General features: G+C 48.4%; 1 non-coding gene across 1 annotated transcript; it reads right to left on the reverse strand.

Moving 5' to 3' along the window:
- Positions 1–2,194: 2,194 nt before the first annotated feature.
- On the reverse strand, positions 2,195–2,266 carry trnae-cuc (transfer RNA glutamic acid (anticodon CUC)). The gene has a single exon. It is a non-coding gene; the product is annotated as a tRNA-Glu (tRNA).
- Between the last annotated feature and the right edge of the window lie 9,942 nt (positions 2,267–12,208).

Below are 12,208 nucleotides of genomic sequence, written 5' to 3' on the forward strand. Positions count from 1 at the left end.
AGGCAGCAGTGCTAACCCTGAGCCACCATGGGGTTGTAGTTGTGGGGGGTGGGGCAGGCAATTGCAGTCCAGCAGAAAACAAAAACAGCCCACCTACTCTCCCACTGCACCCACTGTCAGAACTGGCAGGAGGTTCAGTCCTGGGGGGTGACTAAAGGCAGCGTTAACGGTGGGATCTGATTGCTGGGAGCACTGGTGCCCCCGCTGGTGCTTCCGCAAGTTGCAGGAAAACATGAACCTCTTCCCACACTCGGGCCAGCTGAAGGGCCTCTCCCGGTGTGGACACACTGGTGCTTCAGCAGGGTGGAGGAATTGCTGAAGGACCTCCCGCACTCAGGGCAGCAAAAAGGCCTCCCCTCTCCACCCCCCCATCCCCCCGTGTGGATCAGCTGGTGCTTCAGCAGTGTGGAAGAGCGGGTAAAGCCCTTCTCACACTCGGGCAGGAGAATGGCATCTCCCCGGTGTGGACGGACTGGTGCCTCAGTAAGACAGAGGAATTGATGAAGGCTTTCCTTCACTTAGGCAACTGAACGGCCTCTCCCCCATGTGGACCCACCAATGGGCCAGCAGGTCGGAGGAAAGTGCAAAGCCCTTCCTGCAATCGGGGCAGAAGAATGACCTCTCCTCAGTGTGGACCCACTGGTGTCTCAGCAGGTGGGAAGAACTGCTGAAGGCCATCTCGCACTTGGGGCTGGAGAACAGCCTTCCCCGGTGTGGACCAACTGGTGCGTCAGCAGGGCAGAGGAATCACTGAAGGCCTTCCCACACTCAGGGCAGCAGAAGGGCCTCTTCATCTCTGTGGACCCATTGGTGCTTCAGAACCCTTTCAAATTTCACAATATTCGTCTGATACGAGGGAGACTAGAATTGGACACAATATTCCAAAAGTGGCCTAAAAAGTGTCCTGTACAACCACAACACAACCTTCCAACTCCAATACTCAGTCAGAGGATTGGGAAATCTTTCAAAACCCACAAAAAACAAACAGGAAAGAATGGAGGGTCAAACCGAATTTTTGAGAGTCACCTTGAAAGTATCAATGAGAAATCGGCGGAGGGGGTTTATTGGGGACCCGTTCTCCTTTAATACACTATATACGTAATTCTCTTGTGCTCTTCGCAGTTTCTCTGTGCTGCAGTGTGTAGTGGCTCGTTGAAATAATCTCCTGATGCAGCTTCGTTTGTGGGTGTTGGGATGATTGCTTCTGCAGTTAAGTACTTGGTTTGGGTCTGTTGTTTTTCTGTAGATGCCAGTTTGAAGTTCCCATTGACTGTTCGCTCCACTGTGACATCAAGGAATGGCACTTTGTTGTTGTTCTCCTCCCCGTCAAACCAGGAGCCCCCCTTAGACCATAGTCTCACTACTTGGAACACCAATATACAGACTAGTCAAAGGCCTCCACTGAAGGCTAAAACACCTCCACTGAGGACTAAAACCCCAAGTCGAAGATTCACTCCATTCTATTTATTCAATCCAAGAATTCCTGAACACCAAAGACACTGAGATAGAAGAGGATGGATTAATGTTGTCCTTTGACATAACAGCCCTGTTCACATCCATTAACATCAACGTGGCCAAAGAAAACTGAAGACACTACTCGAAGAACCAAAGACACAAACACAGCATCAACTTCATCAGCAAAGATAGCACTGTCAAGCTCGTGGAACTGTGCCTTACCATCCACTTCATATTCAATAACAAGCCCTACAAACAAATCAACGAAATACGCACGAAACCTCCAGCATCAGGATTCCTAGCAGAAGCAATAATGCAGAGACTCGAACAGACAGCCCTTCCAACGATCCAACCCAAACTTTGGGTCCGCTACAGCGATGACACTTTTCTCATCAAAAAATGAAACAAATTAGAGGAAACCTACAACACCATCAACAATCTCCTTACTGGCATAAGATTCACAAAAGAGGAGAACAACAACAAAGTGCCATTTCTTGATGTCACAGTGGAGCGAACAGTCAATGGTAAATTCAAAACAGCGTCTACAGGAAAACAATGCACGCGAACCAAGAACTTAACTACAGAAGCAATCACCCCTACACAATCAAACACATCTGAATCAGGACACTATTTCAGCGAGCCACGACACACTGCTGCACCCAGGAACGACGAAGATCAATAAATAACTGTACAGAGCATTTCCGAAAAACGGGGAGCCCCTAAACCCCCTGAAAACAGTTTCCCTGACCGGGAATCGAACCGGGGCCGCGGCGGTGAGAGCGCCGAATCCTAACCACTAGACCACCAGGGAGATGCAAGCGCAGCCTGATAGCTCTACCAAACATTACTTCCCTGCCCGGAAATCGAATCCGGGCCATGGTCGGTCGAAGGCTTTCACCTGTGCATCCAACAATGTCATTTCTTGTATCCATTGCTCCTGATGCAGTCTCCTCTACATTGGGGAGACTAGAGACTCCTCGCAGAGTCAAGTCACAGCGCTTGAGGGAACATCTCCAGGACACCCGCACCAATCAACCCCATCGCCCTATGGCCCAACATTTCAAACCCCCTCCCACTCTGCCGAGGACATGCAGGTCCTGGGCCTCCTCCATCGCCACTCCCTCCCCACCCGATGCCTGGAGGATGAACGTCTCATCTTCCGCTTGGGGTAAATTCAACCCCAGGCCATCAATGTGGACTTCATCAGTTTCCTCATTTCCCCTCCCCCACCTTACCTCAATTCTAGCCTTCCAGCTCAGCGCTGTCCTCATGATCTGTCCTACCTGCCAATCTCCCTCCCCACCTATCCACTCCACCCTCCTCTCTGATCTGTCACCTCCATCCCCACCCCCATTCACCTATTGTACTTTTTGCTACCTTCGGCCCAGCACACCTCAGCCCCAATTTATCTCTCCACCCTGGAGGGGTCCTGCCTCTATTCCTGATGAAGGGCTTTTGCCCGAAACATCGATTTTCCTGCTCCTCGGAAGCTGTCTGACCTGCTGTGCTTTTCTAGCACCACTCTGATCTAAGCTCTGGTTTCCAGCATCTGCAGTCCTCATTTTTGCCGACCCAATAAGCTCAGTGTGCCAATTTCACACCAACAAACTGACACAAGTAGACACAATGTCTGCAGAAACCCGAGCACATTACTTTACATTAAAGACATCTGGGAAATGATGTCCGGAAAACTCAATCCTCTCAGTATCATGGTAGCCCACAAACCTACCAACACAACTTAAACAGCGGCTAATGAACCTGAAATACCCGATACAAACAACCAGAAAACGAATGTAATTTACAAAATACCATACAAGGAAATATATACATGAACTCTGCCGCACAGTTCTCTGTGGCAAGAAATGCTGGGATGAGATAAGGAAGATTTTTTCAGCCAAAACGAATCGACACTGACTGGACAGCCATTTAAAATCAACGCTGTCAGCCCAGGATGGAAGACCCGAAGGGATGTACAGTTTTCTTATTTCCTGAAGATTTACAAAGCTGAGACCGGGTTTTGGTGTTTGTTCCCTTTCCACTCCCAAGAGCCGCAGTGGTTGGGGCGGTGAGTTGGGGAAAGTGAAATGTGCCCATGAGCAGCATGTGGGTCTCTTTCAGCTTCCCCTCCTCTGACAGCGCTGTGACTTGACTTTGATGTTCTCAGGGACATTTACTGACGCGAGACAGTGAAACGATTCTCATTCCTGCAGATTAGGAATTGTACCCATACGCCGGTTTCATGACAATGAGAAAGATTAATTGGGATGTGTGAAGAAGCTGTGAGCTGCAGTTGAAACAAGTAGGTGGAGTCAGATACGTCATCCATTGTCCCCATGGTCCTGAAGAAATGTTTGCTTTTGTCTGCTTGAGAGACTTTGGACTCTGGTGTGGCAGGGAGAATACTGAGATACCGAGTGAAGAAGATTCAGTGCGCTGACTGTGAAAAGTGCTTCAAACCACTTACTCAGATTGGGGAATTAAAATCACACCCCTCGCGGTGGGAAAGACGATGTCCCCGCTCTGTTTGTAATTTCAAACCCAGAGCAACACAAGGAAAGCTCCACCCAATGGGGAAAACGTGGAAATGTGGGGACTGTGGGAAAGGATTCCCTTCCCCATCAGTGCTGGAAACCCACAGACGCATTCACAACGGGGTGAGGACGTTCACCTGCTCAGTGTACAGGAAGGGGTTCAGTCAGAGAGAAGCCATTCACGTGCCCCATGTGCAGGGGAGAGCTCACTCAGTCAGCTGCACTGCTGACCCACCAGTGGGTCCACACTGGAGGGAGGCCGTTCACCTGCTGTAAGTTCCAAAAGGGCTTCACCTGCTCCTCCCAACTGAGGAGGCACCACCGAGTTCACGTGCCAGTGCAAGGGGATTGAAGGAGCGATGGCCAAGTGCTCCGATCAACCCAGCACTGGGGCGTCCCAGGTTCGAATCCCACTGCGGTGGATGGCAGAATTGGAGCTCGTTCAGTAATCTGGACTTCAGAATCTAAGGATGAAACCACTTTTAGGGGGAAAAAACACCATCTGATTCACTCATGTCCTTTTTAGTGAAGGAAACTGCCGTTGCGGGAAAGGGTTCACTCAGTCATCCCAGCTGCATGTTTTACCCGGCTGAACCAGGGATCCAGTTACAAAGGGTCAACTCAGCTGACCAACAAAGAAAGTGGGCGGGGGGGGGAGAGTGGGTGCATTTTGAGCTGGAGGTGTTTTCTTTAAAAACTACTTTTTGTATGCCCTTTTCCTGGGGAAATCTGAAGCTGTAACAAAAGAGGGTCGTAGTAAAGGTTACTTGAACTTACCACCCGGCTTAGACTCTGTGACGTCCAACAGGTTTTTGTTTTAAAGCTGCTCATTTCTTTCAGCCTCCAGCACTAATGTCATGTCTCAGAAGGACCAGTGAATGAGTCGCTAATATTGTTACAAACTGTATATTTTTTCAGGACTTCAGGTTCATTGTTTCATTGGAATTGCAAAGTTTACTGGCAACAGTGGGAGGTGTGGGCTGTATTCACTGGAAACAAAGTTTTAAAATCTCACAAACACCAGGGTATATTCTAACAGGTTTATTTGGAAGCACTAGGTTTCGAAGTGCTGCTCCTTCTTCAGGTAGCTGTGGTGTAGAATCACAAGACACAGAAAATATCACAAAAACATTATAGTGTCATTCAACATAAGTGACGTATTGAAGAAACCTAGATTGCTGTTAAATCTTTCATCTTTTAAAATGGGTTGCAGATTTCGGTTCATTAATATGTACATTCCAGAACTGTTAAGTCACGTTCTCCAGGAAACTTGATGTTTTATACAAGGAGGTAACACCTCACATCAAACAACGCATGAAAGCTGTGAGGTGAGTCTGTCTGTATCCCAATCTTGAGTCAGACTGCTTCTATTCCCAAATATATAATCCTGCAAATGCAAATTCACCCCAAATGTGTGAGTGCATGCATGAGAGAGAGTGTGTGTATGTGCGTGTGCATGCTGGGTAAAGTGTGTGTGTGATAGAGCGTCATCATGTGCGAAGATGTATGCGTGGGTGTGAGTGGGGGGGCGTATTAGTGTGTGTCTGAGAGAGAGCATGTGTATCGGAAAGGCTCTGCATGAGCGTGTGAGTATGTAAGAGTGTGTGTGAGAGTGAGAGAGTGAGAGAGAGAGAGCGTAACAATGAAGTGGGGTTACCTGTCATGTGACATGAACCCAAGTTCGCGATTGAGGCCATCCTCCTGGTTTCCGAACTTGGTTATCAGCGTTTGCTGGGCCACTAAAAATGATTCAGCAGTTACACAACACACATTGGAGAGGGCAGGGTGGGACTTGTCTTTCGATTTGCAGAAGGTGAGACGTTCTGGGTGCTGGAAACGAAGGAATACACATACTGGAGGACCTTCGGCACAGAGAGATGGAGCTAGAAGCCAGGCTGCAGACATGTTGGGGGATTCACTGTGGAAACAGGCCGTTTGATCCACCAAGTCCACACTGACCCTCCGAAGAACATACCCCCACTCCCCGACCCACCAGTTAACCCCACAGCTAATCCCTGAATTTCGAACGCCCAATCCACTCTAGCCTGCACATCTTTGGAACATGGGAGAAAACCCGAGCACCTAGAGGAAAGCGACGTGAACAGGGGTTGGGGGAGGGGTAGCAAAGTGCAAACTCCACACAGTCACTGTGAGGGTGGGATCGAACCCAGGTCCCTGGCGCTGCGAGGAATCCCCTCTCCAGCTCTATGCATTCGATTGGCTTCTCCCCAATCTTGGTGACACTCCAATCAGTTTGAGGAATTCAATTTGCTTTCACAGAGTTTCCACGGGGCAGGGGTCGTTGTTACTCGGCAGATTGAACGGTCCAATGAAAGGCTCGTCTATAGCGAGAACACTGGTCCACATTTCGCTGAAAAATTAAAGTCCTCTCCGCAATTAGAACCCTTGAGCACTCCCACGCAGGCTGCATGTATTCACGGGGATTCTCAATGCATGTTGATATTTGAAATCATTTCCTGCAGACAAACATTTCCCCTCCTGGATTCAAACACTGCTGATATCCAGGCCCTGACTAAATTTCTTGTCCATGCCTGAAAAGCAAATCCTCCTCTGCTAATAACTTGAGAAAACAGATCACTGCAGTCAGTGCAGGGCAGAAAATAGGATGAGAGAATTTTGGTTTGCACAGAACAGCCTTCTCTATCTTCTACCCGAAATCTCTGTCTCTCAATTCCTAAGCCTTTCAATGTATTCCAACCCAAATTCATCCTTCCATCCTCCTGCCTTTGCCCAGCTCCCCTCTCCTGAAAGTGCTGACCCTCTGTTCAGTTTCTCAGCCGCATCTCGCCATCATTAGTATATAGCCCACATCTTTATTTAGTTTTTAAGACAGAAAGGCAGTGGTTTGCTGATGCCTGGATGTGATGGTGATTGCATTCACACAGTGTTCCAGACTCGTCTCTCGTGTCATTCAGAAAAGTCTGCACTGCACATGTGCAGAGAAGGGGATGCTGGGTGTAGGTGGGATGCATTCTCACCTCCCCATCCAATCATCCCCATAGCGTCCCCTGTCCATTCCCTCACCGCCACCCATAGCATCCCCTGTCCATTCTCTCTCTCTACCCTAACCTACCAGTCCCTTCTCTCTCTCTCCCCAGATGCCACTCTCCCCACCCCGTCCATTCTATCTCTGCACCCTCTGCCCTCTGTCCAGTACCTCATCCACCCTCTGTCCCCATCCATTCCCTTTATCGCTCCACCCTCTGCCTTCCCCAATCCAGTCCCTTCCCTTACACTCATTTTCTCTCACCTCCCACACGCTGCCCCCATCCATTCCTTCTCTCCCCCACCTTCTCCTGCCATTCATTGTTGCTCTCTTTCTCCACCCTCTACCCCGTCCAGTCTCACCCCAACCTTTGCCCCGTCCATTCTGTCCCCACCCACTGCCGCCCGTCCATTCTCTCCCCACCCACTGCTCCCCGTCCATTCTCTCCCCACCCATTGACCCCATTCATTCTCTCCCCACCTACTGCCCCATCCATTCTCTCCCCGCCCACTGCCCCGTGTCCATTCTGTCCTGATCCACTGCTCCCCGTCCAATCTCTCCCCATCTACTGCCCCATGAATTCTCTCCCCACCCATTGCCCCCGTCCATTCTCTCCCCACCCACTGCCCCGTCCATTATCTCCCCACCACAGACCCCCGTCCATTCTCTCCCCACCCACTGCACCGTCCATTCTCTCTCCCCACACTCTGGAACCAATTTCTTTCACTTCACACTTTGCAACTCTGCATTCTCTGTCTCCTCCCCAATCCTCTTCACCAAATTCTCTCTGTCTGCTCCCACCCTGTGTACCCCCATGCATTCTCTACCACCAATGTTCTGCTCTTCTACCTATTTTCTCTCTTTCTCTTCCCCCAGTCTCTGCGCCCCCCCCCCCCGTTCAATCTCACTCTGAGTACCCTCCCCCGTGCTTTCTCGTGCCTCGAGCCCTCTTTGATCTCTGTATCAAACCCTTCTAATGATAGAGAGAGAATGGATGGTGATGGCGACCTGGGGTGGGGATGGGGAAGGGAAGCGTGAGAAATGGCTGACCTTTAACATTGAGAATAGCTAAAATGATGTATTCAGAAACATCAGTGATGTCTGAAAGCACATTCAAATGTTTAAAAAAAAGCTGCAGACATCTTTCTGAAACTTGCATTGAAATCTGCGCAGTTAGGCCACAATTGAGGACAGCCGGTAAACTTGGAATGGCCTATTCCTAGTCTTGTGAATTGGTTCAGAATATGTAGAAATACAGTCATAGACTTGCAGAGATCAGAAACAAACCTTTCGGTCCACGCCGACAACATTTCCTACATTACCCTCGTGATCCATTTGCCAGCATTTGGCCCATATCTCTCTCAGCCCTTCCTATTCATACCTCCATCCAGATGCCTTTTAAATGTTGTAATTCTACCAGCCTCGACCACTGCCTCTGGCAGCTTATTCCAAACGCATGCCACGCTCTGTGTGAAAATGTTCCCCCGTTCAGTCCCTTTTAAACCTTTTCCCTCTCAGCCTAAACCCCTCTAGTTTTGGACACCCTCTACTCTGGGGAATAGATATACAAAAGTTGAGCTGCCAGACAAAATCATAGAGTCACAGAGATGTCCAGCATGGAAACAGACCCTTTAGTCCAACTCATCCATGCCGACCAGATATCACAACCCAATCTAGTCCCACCTACCAGCACCCAAATATATCCTTCCAAACCCTTCCTATTCATAGAGCCATCCAAAAGCCTCTTAAATGTGGCAATTGTACCAGCCTCTACCGTTTCCTCTGGCAGCTCATTCCATACACGTACCACCCTCTGCGTGATTCAGTTGCTCCTTTGGTCTCATTTCTATCTTTCCCCTCTCACCCTAAACCTATGCCCTCTCGTTCTGGACTCCCCGAACCCAGAGAAAAACCTTTGCCTATTTATTCTATCCATGCCCCTCATAATTTTGTAAACCTCTATAAGGTCACCCCTCAGTCTCTGATGCGCCAGGGAAAACAGCCCCAGCCTGTTCAGCCTCTCCCTCTCGCCCAGATCCTCCAACCCTCAACATCCTTGTAAATCTTTTCTGAACCCTTTCAAGTTTCACGACATCTTTCCAATTGGAAGGAGACCAGAATTGCACGCAATATTCCAACAGCGGCCTAACCAATGTCCTGTACAGCCGCAACATGACCGCCCAAATGCTGTACTCAATACACTGACCAATAAAGGAAAGCATACCAAACGCCTTCTTCACAATCCTATCTACCTGCGACTCCAATATTCAGGAGCTATGAACCTGCACTCCAAGGTCTCGTTGTTCAGCAACACTCCCTAGGAGCTTATGATTAATTGTAGAAGTCCTGCTATGATTTGCTTTCCCAAAATGCAGCACCTCACATTTATCTGAATTCAACTCCATCTGCCACTTCTCAGCTCCTTGGCCCATCTGGTCCAGATCCTGTTGCAATCTGAGGTAACCCTCTTTGCTGTCCACAACAGCTCCAATTTTGGTGTCATCTGAAAACTTACTAACAGTCCCTTTTATGGTCGCATCCAAATCATTTACGTAAATGACAAAAAGTAGAGGGCCTAGCACTGATCCTTGTGGCACTCCACTGGTCACAGACCTCCAGCCGGAAAAACTGCCCTCCACCACCACCCTCTGCCTTCTACCTTTGAGCCAGTTCTGTATCCAAATGCCTAGTTCTCCCTGAGATCTAACCTTGCTAATCAATCTCCCGTGGGGAACCTTGTCGAACGCCTTACTGAAGTCCATATAGATCACATCTACTGCTCTGCCCTCATCAATCTTCTTTGTTACTTCTTCAAAAAACTCAATCAAGTTTCTGAGACATGAATTCCAAGGCACAAAGCCATGTTGACTATCCCGAATCAGTCCTTGCCTTTCCAAATACATGTACATCCTGCCCTTCAGGATTCCCTCCAACAACTTGGCCACCACCGTGGTCAGGCTCACCGGTCTATGGTTCCCTGTACTGTCTTTACCGCCCTTCTTAAACAGTGGCACCACATTTGCCAACCTCCAGTCTTCCGGCACCTCACCTGTGACTATTGATGATACAAATAACTCAGCAAGAGGCCCAGCAATCACTTCTCTAGCTTCCCACAGAGTTCTTGGTTACACCTGATCAGGTCCTGGGGATTTATCCATCTTTAACCGTTTCAAGACATCCAGCACTTCTTCCTCTGTAATCTGAACTTTTTGCAAGGTGTCACCATCTATTTCCCTTCAGTCTATATCTTCCATATCCTTGTCCACAGTAAATACTGATGCAAAGTATTCATTTAGTCTGTCCCCCATTTTCTGTGGCTCCACACAAAGACCGCCTTTCTGATCTTTGACGGGCCCTATTTTCTGAGTAGAAAGTGAGGACTGCAAGTACTGGAGATCAGAGCTGAAATTGTGTTGCTGGAAAGGCGCAGCAGGTCAGGAAGCATCCAAGCAACAGGAGAATCGACGTTTCGGGCATAAGCCCTTCTTCAGGATGCATAGTTGGGCCACAACCAAGGACAGGCTGTAAGAGTGAATGAGTGAATAAAAGAAAAGTCCCACCTCGCCCATGAGGAGAAAGTGAGAACTACAGATGCTGGAGATCAGAGTCGAGAGTGTGGTGTTGAAAAAGCACAGCAGGTCAGGCAGCATCCAAGGAGCAGGGGAGTCAATGTTTCAGACATCAGCCCTTCACCTTGCCCTCTCTCGTCTGTGTTGTGAAACTGCTTAACTGCTTAATCATTTCTAGTGGCCGAGCAGAGGCTAATAACAAGTTTGGAACACACGAGAATGACCTCAGCTGAAACCTTGGATTCATGTCTCACTACAGGAGAACCAGCTCCACAATACACACAAACCCTATCTCTCTCTCTGAATCTCTCTCTCTCTCTCTCTCTCTCTCTCTCTCTTCTCTCTCATACACACACACACACACACACACAAGTCCTCACACGGTCGTGCAGACCCTCTCTGATAGACAGGGGTCTCTCTCAGACACACATGGATACACCCCTCACACTCTCATCCATGCACACACCTTCTCACACAATTATACACCATTACACGCACACTTTACCCAGCATGCACACACACACAGACACACTCAGACGCTCTGTCTCATGAATGCACTCACACATAGAAGTCTTTGGGGTGAATTGCATTTGCAGGATTGTATGTTTGGAAATAGAAAAAGTCTGACTCAAGACTGTGATACAGAACGACTCTAAACTCACAGCTTTCATGCGTTATCTGAACTCAGGTGTCACCTCCCTTTACAAAAAGTTAAGTTACCTGGAGAATATTACTAAAAAGAAGTTCTGGGATTTACAGATTAATGAACCGAAATCTGGAACCCATTTTAAAAGATGAAAGACTTAACAGGTTTCTTCAATGTATCAGTGGGTGTGGACCCACTGGTGGGTCAGCAGTGCAGCTGACTGAGTGAACCCCCTTCCGTACATGGGGCACGTGAATGGCTTCTCTCACTTGTGGACCCACTCGTGCGTCTCCAGTTGGCTGATCCGAATGAAGCCCTTCCTGCACACCGAGCAGGTGAATGGCCTCTCCCCGCTGTGATTACGTCTGTGGGTTTCCAACACGGATGGGGAAGGGAATCCTTTCCCTCACTCCCCACATTTCCACAGTTTCCCATTGGGGGAGCTTTCCTTGTGTTGGTCTGGGTTTGAAATTACAATCAGAACGGGGACATAGTCTATCCCCACTGTCAGGGATGAGACTTTGATACCCCCAAGCTGAGTAAATGGTGTAAAGCACTTTTCACAGTCAGCGCACTGAATCTCCCTCACTCGGTGTCTCAGTATTCTTCCTGCCGCACCAGTGTCCAAAATCTCTCAAGCAAACAAAAGCAACCATGTCTTCTTGATTGGAATGGCTGCTGATATTCAAGTCCCAATGAATCAAGTGGCTCTGTCAGAAGTTGATGTATCATTTGTTTTCAGATTTCTTTCGGCACTTCTTCCTGCAAAAAAAAGTCACAAAATAAGTGGTCATTGTCAGTATACTTAAACGAACATAACATAGGTGACAGTTCCTGTAGTTTGCCAGATGCCTGCTGATCACATAATACCCAGCACACAGAAACCTGAAATCCCTCATGCAGCCAGATAGGCTCAGGTGTGTTTAGAGGAAAACTTCATTCAAATATAATCTAATCTTAAACTAAATACGTGTACATATATATATATCAATATGCCAAT

The sequence above is a fragment of the Chiloscyllium punctatum genome, chromosome 36 (assembly GCF_047496795.1).
Source record: "Chiloscyllium punctatum isolate Juve2018m chromosome 36, sChiPun1.3, whole genome shotgun sequence".
In the NCBI taxonomy this organism is placed as follows: domain Eukaryota; kingdom Metazoa; phylum Chordata; class Chondrichthyes; order Orectolobiformes; family Hemiscylliidae; genus Chiloscyllium; species Chiloscyllium punctatum.